Source organism: Haliotis asinina, chromosome 9 (genome assembly GCF_037392515.1).
Source record: "Haliotis asinina isolate JCU_RB_2024 chromosome 9, JCU_Hal_asi_v2, whole genome shotgun sequence".
Taxonomy (NCBI): Eukaryota; Metazoa; Mollusca; class Gastropoda; order Lepetellida; family Haliotidae; genus Haliotis; species Haliotis asinina.
The window spans coordinates 13339103-13352152 of record NC_090288.1 but is presented as its reverse complement, the minus strand read 5'-3'; the positions used below and the strand labels follow the sequence as shown (position 1 = coordinate 13352152).

Genomic DNA, 13050 nt, shown 5'->3' with positions numbered 1-13050 from the left:
TTACACCGCTTTTAGCAATATTCCAGCAATATCACGTAGGGGACACCAAATGGCCTTCACACATTGTGACCATGTGGGGAATCAAACCTACATCTTTCGTGTCATGAGTGAACGCTTTAACGACTAGGCTACCCAACTGCTGGCCCACTTAAGGACGTGTAGCAGGGCGTGGAGTCATCCCAAAGATGACATCCTTACCTTGTCAGCTTGCTGACGGGGTTAACTTCTTTGGTCATGTGGACAAGGCGTCTGACTTCGGATCAGAAGGTCCGTCATTTGAATCCAAACATGGGACTTGGAAATTTTATGGCCGCTACATTGGTGCCCAACGTGGGGCTGAGCACTTTCAAATCAAATTTGAACAAAATAAGCCTCAGTACCCAACTGTGTGGCCCGGGACGTGCCTTCTGTTGATGGGAGAGTATGTAGCAGGGCCTGGAGTCATCCCAAAGATAACATCCTTACCTTGTCAGCTTGCTGACTGGGTTAACCTCTTTGGTCATGTGGACAAGGCGTCCGACTTCGGATCACAAGGTCCTTCATTCCCAGCATGGGACTCAGAAATTTTGTGGCCACTAGTCAGAAGCAAGTACAAATTTTCTGAATTTCCCATTTGACTGGCTGCTCTTTTTCAGTTTAATGGGATTATTTGTAACTATCATTATATTCAGAGACTAAGAGTTAGTCTGATTTAACCCCAGTGTATTGAAGTGTACACTCATATCAATGTTTTTCATGTGCTTTACTGACCTAAATAGTGAAATTGGAACCAGGCTTTGGTATAAATTCCAACATTGGTTCCAAATAGTACACAACTATAGAAATAAGCTGTTAAATATGACACACTAAAACTCATACCTGTGAATTATGATAAATTATTCCAGTATACTGGTTGGGAAGAGACGTTGCACTGCCAAGAGAAATTGCAGCAATGACTGATCAAACTGTGCTGTAGGCCATGTTATGTCCTTAAATAGTAATCATAGTGCTAGGCTTAAAGGTCACATGCAACCAAAAAAATCAAACAAAATTAAAACACAGTTATCTATTCATGATATATAAAATTCATTGCTGATTAAGAAAAAAAACAAATAAACAGAATTATAAGCATATAATCGCAAATCAAAAGTGCAATAGTTTGTACTTGGGTTTAGATCCCTCGAAACAAAGCAGCTGCAATATTGAACCTGATCAGAGCCGGTTGGTGTGCACCCAAGTGTAACGAAGTCATTTCATTGGCCACTGGTTCATTTGCTGATATGCTTAGCTGGTGCCTTGTTTATGGTGTATAAGCCCGATACATGCTCATTTCAAACTGGATGTGGTCAATAATTGCACTTGTGCATTGAATATTGTCATTTAGCAGACAGGCAGGCCGACATATAAGTGTGAATAAACCAGACATTGAGTTTTCTCTATGAGAGAGTCTGCTTATCACAATCAACATTTTTTTATGATGACCTCATACTCTGGGGATGCATACTGTTTCAAGCTCCGCGAACGTATTCACAGCGCATGCATATGAGTGCAGCGTAGCACAGTATAGCTGTTGAAACCACTTTTTCCCCATTGCTGGGGGATAGTTAGTGAATCATCTGAACTCCAATTTTGGGGGTTTGTTTTTAAACTTCAAATGAATGTAATAGCATTGATAGTTAGGTAATATACAAATCTTATTTTGGTCCCGTGAAGTACAGACAGGACAACTAAGTATTGTCCAGTCAATGGTTCTGTGGTCTAGTGGAAAATTTTGAGAGTTTCTAACACTGGAATAGATGGCCATTGTTGAAACATATCAGTATATCAGTATATGGCTGACTTTGTTGAAACATATCAGTATATCACATTTGTGCAGGTAGATGCTCGTTATGCTAATCATCAGGTTGTATGGTCAAGACTTGGACCCACTTACAGACCATTGTCATATAGCTGGAATATTGCAACAAACTGACAAAAAGACTTTCCTTATGTATCAATCTTCGGTCATAACGGAAGTCTAAGTAAACTTTAAGTCTCAGTATTATTCATGACACTCTTCTGAGTCTAACAAACCCTAGTGGGAGGTTGCATCAGGTATACTTTGAGTGAGCTATGACCGTCCAATCAAATGTAAGATGGTTGAACAGAGTTAACCAATCAGACAACAGCTACTGTTTGGACTTTGGCAACTTCCCCCAGTCACTAACACTGATCCCACAACTAACGAAAATCCGCTCAAACCACAGATATCTGACCTGCAGTATGTACGTTTAGGGCTTTCAGATGACATGGTTACCATTAGTTATATTTCCATAAGCTGACATCCTTGAATATTGACAAAAATGCTATTTTCAGCTACTGTTTACACAGTGTTGTAGCATGCTCCATGTGCATAACCTGGAAGTGATCGTTCGGAAAATAGCATTCGGAATTGTACAGGTACAGATATTTTCAGGGTAAAAGTTCAAAAGGTATGTGCGAATGTGCACTTTTGCGATTTGGTAAGCTCAGCCTGTTCTGACTGGTCAGTGTCAACGGTTACCTGATGTGACCTCCTACTTGGGTTTGTTAGACTCAGTATAGGAGTGTAACGAAAAATACGAAGACTAAGTTTACTTAGAGGGGTTATGATGGGGAAACATTTGTATTCATACTGTAAAGTTATTTAGCTATACTGTGAGAAACAAATAGAGGAACAGGAAAATTCAATTAATATTTTCCAGTTTTCATCACCAGCTTTGAAATGATAAAGGAATGCTTGAAATTTATTTGTTTATATCAGTATATTATCTTTGAGTATCAGCCTGAAGGATCTCTTGTTAAATTAGCAAATGTTATATGTTCAGACTGATTGTAAGTAAACCCAAAATATTTCTAAATTCCATCACTGGTAGCATCCTGAAAAGAGCATTGCCTTGCCTTTGGTGACAGGTTGCCTTTGATGATGATATCATTTTTTTTTATCATGTTTGGTTTACAAGTATTTCACATCATAAGCATGGCAACAAATTGATGATTAGCTAGTCACCATGTCTGACCATGTGGTATTAGAGTTAAATTGTGCACAGATGAGGTAGATGGAAGGTGGCACCATCAGCCACCATTTTAACTGGCCCACATTCTCTTGTTACCCGAAAGGTTTAGCTGGCAAATGGTTAAACTGTCAGCTAAACCTGCACTTTCACTGAAGAGTAAATTGACTGACTGACCGTGATTGACTGACTGACTGACTTACTCACTCACAAATAGTTGACTGAACTGAATAATACCTTGGAGTTTAGTGAAAACTAGCAAAGTTTCCACATTGAACTAATGTTTTGTCACGCAAGAACAGGCTGTATGTATGGATCTTTAATCAACCTTTTAGTGCCATGGATACAAGAGTTATCTCCCCTTTTCCGAACCCCTTAGTGAAGTAGGCAAGCAGCAACCCCATACAAGCACTAATTAGGCTAGTGTCAAATGTCTACTGTGCCACGACTGGTCTTCAGTATTTCAGGAAATGATGTTTACATATACTTTACTTTCATAAGAGCGACACCTAATACCTTTTGATCTAGGATGAGTTGGGTAGCCATGTCTGTGTCTATTGATTATTTTAGCACACTTTTATTGAGGTGTACCGGTTGCCTGGTGGCAAAACATGCTTGCTGGTATTTTAAAACTGAACACATCTTACAGGCTGCTCTCATGTTGAATTAATTTCGTAAGTGGGTAAATTTCTCTTTTTTCATACTGAAAAGCTGAACATTGTGGCTAGTTTAACATATTAATTTGAAGCAAGACTTCAGTCCTAGGTAAAACATATTTTGACTCTAACGTAGTAGAGTTGAATAGAAAAGTACTATTTGGTGCACATTTTGTTTCTACTTTTACTGATTATTGGTAGTATCCATGATGAATGTTAAATTGCCTGAGACTGTTTTCTTGTATGAACCGCATACTACATTATTAAAGTGCTATATATATGCTAGAATTTATGCTGAAATATTTTATATTTCAAATGGAGAATTCAGTTTTCAAAGATTATAAACAACAATCAGTACTGGTTCAATGTCAATATTTTTAGGTTGGAGGTAAATAAAATATGAATCATGTGCTCTGTAGATAATGCATCTGATTGTATAACCCTTAAATTGTCTCTTAGTACATTTTTCAACAAATTGTAGTGCTTTGAACTGATTGTATAGACAATTATAATTATATATTAGAAATGGTGTTTTTATAAAATGCATCTCTAACATCATTTTGATTTCAGTGAAAACATGTTTTCATTTGTAATCCTTATGGCAGAGATACTTACACTGATAACTTAATATCGTATGCTTGTTCTTGTGAAATTTTCATATTTTTGGAAAGGAGAACCCAAACATACTTGCTTAAGTCAGCAACAGAGGTTTGATGAAAATATACCCAGTCTAGGGACGTCACGATACGGATGCCTCACCATACGAGGTGTATCTCAGTATTGAGATCATGATACAAAATTGCGATTTAGCATTTTCGACATTTTGGGCAGTCGTTATCTTGATGGTAAGTTGTGTAATGTTGAAACCAATATTAGTTGATTGAATACCTGTTAACAACTAATCCAAGTCGTTTCTGTTATATGTAGTGATTATTAGAGAAAGGACAACTACCCATCAGCCAAGTATCAGGCCCCCCTAAGGAACTGGAGGAAAAATACGGCAAATTTGAATGAATTGCATCTCAAATGTAAACAAACGCAGCCCAAGAGCGTCATAAGTCATGCCCCCAGAGGTTGTTTGCGTCTGAACATTGGAAGCATGATTTATCATGCTCTTTTGCAGCGACGATCTTTTCCTAAAAAAATAATTTATAGCTTCGACAACACCTCATACCTAAACCCGTTCAACACAGGTGGTCAAAGATGGATAATTATAAAAATGAAAACAGTAATGAGACGGGTGCTCTTTCCAGTGACGCCATGTTTTGTTGTGTGAGTTTCTGGACACGACCGACAAATCATGGAACTGAGCCGAGAAATCTCTGAAAATGGTCTAGTTTCAAGTATTAACGACATTGTTTCCGATAGGGGCGTTGTGTTTATGTTATTACTGCTAAACTACCGATAACTACTGCAATTCTTTTGCGAGTGGGCTGCATTTGTTTATGTTTGAGATGCAATTCCTTCAAATTTGCTGTAATTCCTTAATTTGCTGTAATTACTTAGAGGGGCCTGAAGTATGCTTCACTCACTCTCAGCAAGTCACATTTGCTGTCTTGTGTAAGAAATACAAGAAACAAATGTGTTAAGACTCTAAATTGTAATCGATATATGAAAAAAAATGAATTGAATTATTACATGCAGATCTCAATTTAGTGCTTGTTACTTGCATTGGTGCAACTCATTATTACAAAGTGCAACCTAGTTCTTAGTCAAACATGCACCATGTGCAAGTCAATTTTGGAGAAATATGTCTAACATCATAAGAATAAGCAAGTCAGATAATTTTTCTTCTCTTGTTTGAATAGCTGAGGCACCGAAACATTGCATATATTTATAGACTCATTTCGGCTATGACAGCTCTTGTAAACAGGGATCTGTCTTTGTGTTGCAATGGTTTCATGGGTACTGCATCATGGAAATATACACTGCAGCTGGACTGTGCAACACGGTTTTCATCTTAGGTTGCCCCTGGTGCAAGTAGGTTAGCATCTCTTAAATTGAGCCCTGACATGAATAGTGCCCAACGTATCGTGCAAAGCTTGCTGACAATACACCAGTGCATCGGTGAATCATGACATCCTAACTCACTACATGTGTTTTGGGCCTATTGTTCTTCTAGACTCAAATTGTTCCCCATTTCAGTACAGAATTAAGTCACTGATGTTGTAGTAGTTATCAAGGTAACCTGTAAAGAATCAGACAACTGCAAATAGTTTATGGAATATATTGTATACACTGTAGCATTTTAAGCATTGTCTAAGGTAAAACAGAAATAATTAACAGTATTTATGCAGTTACATATCTAGAACAACCCAGCATAACTCATTTGTAGCCCAATTTACAAATAACTTATTGCAAGATACGATATGGTTTACACTACTTATCGCTCAAACAAAAGGTTGTAAAACATGAATATAGATTGTAGTCATTTGACACGAATATATCCAAATAACACTAGATTGTTACACAAAGAAGTAGATCAGTCGGGTTTGAATTTGGGCTGCAAAGTTGTTAACCACTCACAATAAAGTAATTTCCCCTGAGCAAGGCTCTAAATCACGGAACAATGCAGTATTATTAATCCAGGTGGACTTCATGCCTGTGCTGGTCGGCATTAGAAAGTTAGATGGAAGGTGATATATGGTAGAGATTAGTAGCTGGATATTGAAAGAAGATAATAGGTCGGTAGTCCAGGCGTGCGACTCTGTGAGGGATATTTTAGTTACCCTTGATTTTGCTTGTAGTTTTATAGATTTTGTTTTGTAGTTTATGGGTTTAACACGTATGGGGGATTTGGTGTCTTTACTATCTGATTATTCAGGTTTTGGATTGGCCTGGCTTATTGATGTAGATGTAGGATCTACAAGCAATGAGAAGGGTAAAATTGCTTTCTATGTTTGCTGTCAGTGCCAGAGGTCTCTTATAGTACTTCATTTGTTTTGCCAGATACAAATGATTTGGACAATGTCATGATTCTCTCTAAGAAATATTAGAAACAACCATTGAAATATTATCTGTTTTATTTTAATACATGTTACACCATGAAGGAAGTATTTTTATATCATGTGTACAGCAACATCCTCAGGGATAGGGCAGGAGAACTTTGACAATGGGCCATTTTTAGGATTCCTAGCCATTTTCTGATTTTAAAATGGGTCACTGCCCATGTAACAATAGTAAACTTCAAAATTTTAATGAGCCATTTGTCATTCTAATGTGCAAAATGGCTCATGGCCCCTGCCTTTCTCAGTCCCTGCATCCTTGCTACTTTCCATATGTATATATATACTGCCAGGTATCTACTAAGAGTAAACTATGTGGCCGTTATCTCTTGAAATCAAGCCCAAGAAACCAGTCCTATGATGTAGACTGTTTGTCACAGCTGATACATCGTGGCAAGGCCACATGTTGTTTTAATGTCACGAGGTATTAAGTCAATCTTCAGCTCCCATGTCTTGGACCAGCTGTGCTATGTAGCCTCTTAGTGAATCATGCGACCGTATAACAGATGTGTAACAGATTGAATAATTTTCTCTAGTGTGTGCTAGTGTGTCATTACTTCAACCAATTGCGGACATGAAGAGATACAGCTAAGACTCATGGTCTATAAGCATTAAAGTGTTTCCCATTCTACAAAGCTGTGGCATTAAGTATCAAAGTAGAAGGGAATTAGTTTATGATAAGTCATTCCTTGATTAAGACATGATGTCAATGGAATGTCATTGCATGTTAGAAATTTGTGTGAATACGTATTTTGCACATTTTTATCAATGTAAAATTTTTATAAAATAACACACTAACATACATATACTGGCATTTATAAAGATATGTGTTGTGATGCTGCTTTTTTAGGTAAACATAATATCCATGTAAGGGTAAAATAGTTTCAAAGTATTTTATATTAACTGATATTTGCTTTTGTTTTTTTTATTTTTCTGTTAATTTCCTGAATTTAATTTTCTGTTTTTCTTAGTAAATAGTCAATTTGTTCATTCCTCTCTTTCCTGTTTTTTTCATGGCTTTATGTATTTACTCTCAGCATTGTTTGTAGTCATGGTAACATGATGCCAGTCTTGGCATTGTCTGTAACTATGGTAATATACTGACACATTTTTTACAATGTTATCCAAATCCTTGAGATTTTCTCTCCAATGGACCCCAGTCACATTGGCCGGTTGACCTCGTGGGAAAAGTATGTCTATCTGTAACTACAAACGTATAATGAGATTTCATTCAATTCACTTCACATTATTCAAGGGTGCGAAACATGCAAGGATAGATTAGTGCGAGTCTCTATCGATCTCTGCTTAGTATAACATGATTTTTTATGAAGACATTGAACATTTCATTGAAAGCTGAGCCAGTCATGTGATAGGCAGTTAGAAGGTGGTCTATTGTTGAGAGATTTGGACAGGGGACTGTGATCAACTTTCATATGTCAAGTCTCGTGATTTGGGCAGGTAGACGCGGATCATTGTCGGGGGCGTATTGGGAATTGTGTTGGCTTGAATGGTTGAGTGTTATGGGCAAAATGTCAGCAGTAACATGGCGATAATGTTTATCTTTGTGATGGCTGATACACAAAGCTGATGTTTATTGGATAACTAAGTGACATCTGTTATTTATGAGCTGCCATATTTGTTTGGGGTGCCTTCTTTTAAAGTTATAGATATAACCTTCTGCATGTCATTGTCAGTTTTTTGTCAAAAGTATGAAATGTACAAGTGAGCTTGAGAATCATTGATTTAGAATTTATGCAGTTTGTTTCTTACTAATGCATTACCATATGAAATCACACATGTTGTAGTTTGTTTTAGTCACTAGTCTGCTGTCTGTGTCTACTAAAATTCAGTTTGGACAAGTAAGATCAGCAGACAACTATCAATGCCACTTGACACCAGATCTGGATGGGCAATACCATGAAAAGTGATAGAAGTTAAGCTCAGAAACCAAGAGGTGTGCATGTTAACGTGTAGGGTTCTTAGAAACCCACACCCTGCTAAATGTTGAAACTAGTAATTTAAGATGACCAGTTGCTGGCTGATTGGGCAAATAATGTGCTATTGCATTGTAAAAACATGGATTGTGAACCAAAAGTCACCATGTTCTGTAGTCTGATTGGTTGAAAAACATGATCGAATGGTATTCTATTCCTGGAAACTGCAAGACTATTCACTGCGTATTGGCACATGCAAATATTGCACACAATTATATTGTTGTGTCGTCAGCAGTGATGATGTCATTCAAATCGTATTGTGACGTAAAGTTGGAATGATGTCACAAATAAGTCAGTTTCAGATGCTACCATGGGAACCAGCTGAAAAGGTGAGCTGATGACACATACCCAAACTTGATGTACATGAGTGCTGACAGTGGGGCTTTTGGTTTACTTTTCGTCTTAACAGTGTCAATAAACATCATGTGTTGGTCAATTTCCAAGTGTTATAGAGTATTTGAAATGCAGGAATATTTCATTTGAAACCTCCGGTGGTTCCAAATGAGTTCCCATACTTCAAATACTCAATAACACCCAGAAATTGGCTAACACATGATATTTATCGCCTAATTATTCCATGACCTGATTACGACTCACTCACTCATTCACTCACTCACCCACTTTACCTTTCCTAATTATCACAATTACATTGCAGCAAAAAAGAATACTTTTTATTTACCCGAACCTGCTGTCAACTCCTAAACTGTTGATAGATGTTCCACTTGTACAATGATTTATTTTATTACATTAACCATGTACAAACAGAAATACAATCAAGCCTTGGTTCATAATAGAAAAGCAGCCTGTAAATGCTTGGTGGACAATCACACTGTGTCAATGGGAACACACGCTATGAAGCATTGCCCAACTGTGTCAGCTCCATTGGCAAGACCGACTTGTTTAGTCACCACAGTATACTAACTCCAAACTCCCTCCTTAGAAACCACTCACTGTCACTCAGAGAGAACTGTTCCAGGTTGTTTTTTCTCTGCTGGTTTAGTATTTGGATCAGACATGATCAGAAAGGAGGACTTTGTTAAGAGATTCGCTTAAGGCACTTCAGGTGCGACAATACTCTTGTGCGTTGGAAAGGTAACAGCTCTGTGATAAGCTTATTGGTGTCATATGTACATGTGAAAGCCACTGGGAGAACCACAATACATGTCTTAGAGATTGAGATGAGGCCTGAATATTCAGGCTTTCTGCTGGATGTTATGTGTGGAAGAGTTTTGAGTCTATGGAAATGTGCTTAAAGAGGACTTTGTTTTCTGGATGGTGAGATTCAAGGTACTTTGTGCGATTTATCGAGGGGATGTAGGGGATGTTTAGTAGGGGATGTTTAACAATGATCAATTTTGTAAAGATTAGATGCTAGGCATGCTAATATAAAAGGAGTTTATTTATCAATATTTTACAAAACGTGGCAGTGTTTAAAATGAAGAGTTCATGTTGAAAGACCACAGCATGGCTAACATTTTAGGTGATATAACAGAGACGATTATCAGTGTCATTAACATTTACTTTAATTTTAATCACTGCTTTGGAAAAACTAATGATTTATTTTATAATTATATAATTTAATTCATAATATTCATTCATTTCAAGTTCCAGCAGAACAATGCTAGTAACCTCTTCATGAGGTTGGTGCAAAGGCCAGAGGCACTAATGTATTATGGTTGTCATGTTTTGAATGATGCTCTTTGCATATCTTCTTTATGACCTCTGTTTAAAAGACAAAAAGAAAAAGCATTGAGTATCGGTATGTAATTTTCCTAAATGCTAATTTTTTTCATGTTTGTTGCTTTTTAGTAACCTGCCTCTAGAGGCAGTGATAGTTTACGGCTTCCCTACCATGATTCCTTTTGACAATTTTAATACATGATAGTGTTCCCCGATAGCTGTAAAACTTTGAAACTCATAGCTCTGTGATGGTGCTCTTTACTGGGTAATACGAAACCTAAACATTTCATATCTGTGTGATCTTCAGTTTTAGCCACTGTTTCGAATCCTTAAAAATACAATTTTAAAGAAGACATAAGAAATACAATATTAAGTAAATCTGCTTCTTTAAGTTCATGTAGTATGGCTGAAATGTACAGAAAATTGAGATCAAAATACAAGTCCGGCTTGTCGATATAAGATCATGATGTCATAGTCAGTAAGATATCATCACAGTAATAGGCTGGCCCCGACATTAGTGTGCAAATTAGATCAACAGAACTGGACATGTTTTGCTGAATGTTACATATCAGTGAGCTCATACCAGATATGTAATCAAGACATGCAGAATTGTTACTATCAGTTCTTCTGCAATCTCTGTTCATATAATTTTTAAATATATTTATAATCACTGAAACTTTGTCTTCAGTGAATGCATATCCAAAAGAGGAGTTAACAAGACATTTATTTTGGTTCATATTGCAGCGAAAATTGTATAATGACTAATATATCACTATAATCTCTCTCTCTCTCTATATATATATATGTAAGATTTCAATATGTTCCTGATGTCAATTCTGATACATTTAAAAGGGAAACATTGATGGGAAACTGATAAACAGAATTAATCAACCATGTTTCGATTCTAAATGTGGAAAATGTCAACCTTGCCAAAGGCTTGGCAAATACTGATTAATGAAGACTTGGTTGATATTTCCCATGCAAAAAATATGATTGATGTTTTATAAACAGTACACATCTTACTAACGCCTGTTCATCTTATCAACATCGTGGGTGCCTCTGCAGTATCGTTCGATTCACATGTCACATCCAGTCTAAAAAGTCGCCATTGTAGCAAAGAAAATTAAATTAGTTTATTAATTATCTGAAGATGTCATTTATCTGAGACATGAGTTTTTATTGAAATGCTTGGGGTAACTGGGTGTATTGTAGACAGTGGAGTGGAAGTGACTATTGATTGTCAGTGCTGTCTGGACATGGCGAACTGATATAGAGATCAGTCAGTTTCACCTGCTCCTATTCCCAGCCTGGCTTAAACGCTTCAAACAGCTTGGTGCAGACTTCAGGACACAGGTAACATGTCTTACCATCTGATGTCTGATTACAGAGATTTATGTATAGTGTAGTTTCTCTGTTAGATGATGTTTATCTGTTTTCTATATGCTCAGACCTGACATGTATTGTTTTATGTTGGTGTAGCAGGGTATGAAGTCAAACCGGCACAAAAAGCAACTGTCTCCTGGCAGTAACATTTAGAACACCTGGAGACATTTGTTTCTTGTGCTTATTTTGCCAACATGTGAAACAAAAATATCACTGATGGAACTACGAGATAATCTCTTGGTCATGTGGACATGGCATCGAACTTCAGTTGAGAAGAGCCTGTGATGATCCAGATTAGAGTAGCCAAAAAAAGGCAACTCTGCATGTTGTAAGAGGCGATTGGGTGGTCAGGCTTGCTGACTTGGTTTGCATGTCATTGGTTCCCAATTGTGCAGAGCAATGCGCATGCTGTTGATCACTGGATTGCCTGGTCCAGACTGTTGTTCAGCAGACTGCTGCCATATGGCTGGAATATTCCTCAGTGAGCTCACTTAGTCCAGAAGCATATGGCCACTGCATTCACAAAGTAGCAACTGACAACCTTTATCGAATTGGTAATTCTGCAGTTCAACAAAAGTTACATTTGTCCGGAAACGGTCATTATTAATCTCTGACAGATCATGGTACAGTATGCTAGAAGTTGTCGTAGCTGATCAGGTTAGGCAGCTAACTTTGTGTGCTGGCGCTTTGGTGCCTCACTCTGAGGGTGTGGGTTTGAATCCCGGAGGGGCTCAACCAAACAAAGAGCACTAGAGTCTATACTTTACTGTGAAAGCATAATCCCAAGTGTATCATATTGTACAGTTGAACACTTTCTAAATTGCATTGTGTAATCATAATTTCAGATCTGAAAAACACAAAATTACCTAAGGCTATCAGCCAAAGTGATTTGTTTAAATTGTATTTTAAAATTTGGTGAGTAATAATACATGTATAGGTTAAAATACTTTGTAGGTGACTTTCCTTATTCTTTCATTATGTGACACTTCGGTACAGTGACTTCACACATGTCTTGATCTGCAATAGTATAAGGATCCATACCAAAGTATTACATCATGACAGAATATTATAAAGAAGTTGTCATCCATGAACCTTGCCTTTATTGGTGTTCTTAGTGAGTTTAGTTTTTCACCACACTCAGCAATATCCATGAACAGTTGCGCCTAGACCAGAGAATCCAATGATCAACTGTATGACCATCGATCTGCACTATTGGGATTATGATGACATGTGAACCAAGTCACACAGCCTGACCACCTGAATCTGTTAGTTGTCTCTTGTGAAATGCATGTTTTACAGAAGTTCACTTCTAACATGAATC

The 13050-nt window shown here is 37.3% G+C and overlaps 1 protein-coding gene across 1 annotated transcript in view; it reads left to right on the top strand.

The window, feature by feature from the left end:
* LOC137296259 (tetratricopeptide repeat protein 41-like) overlaps positions 1 to 13050 on the top strand; it is a 53135-nt gene that overhangs the window by 469 nt on the left and 39616 nt on the right. The window lies entirely within an intron of this gene.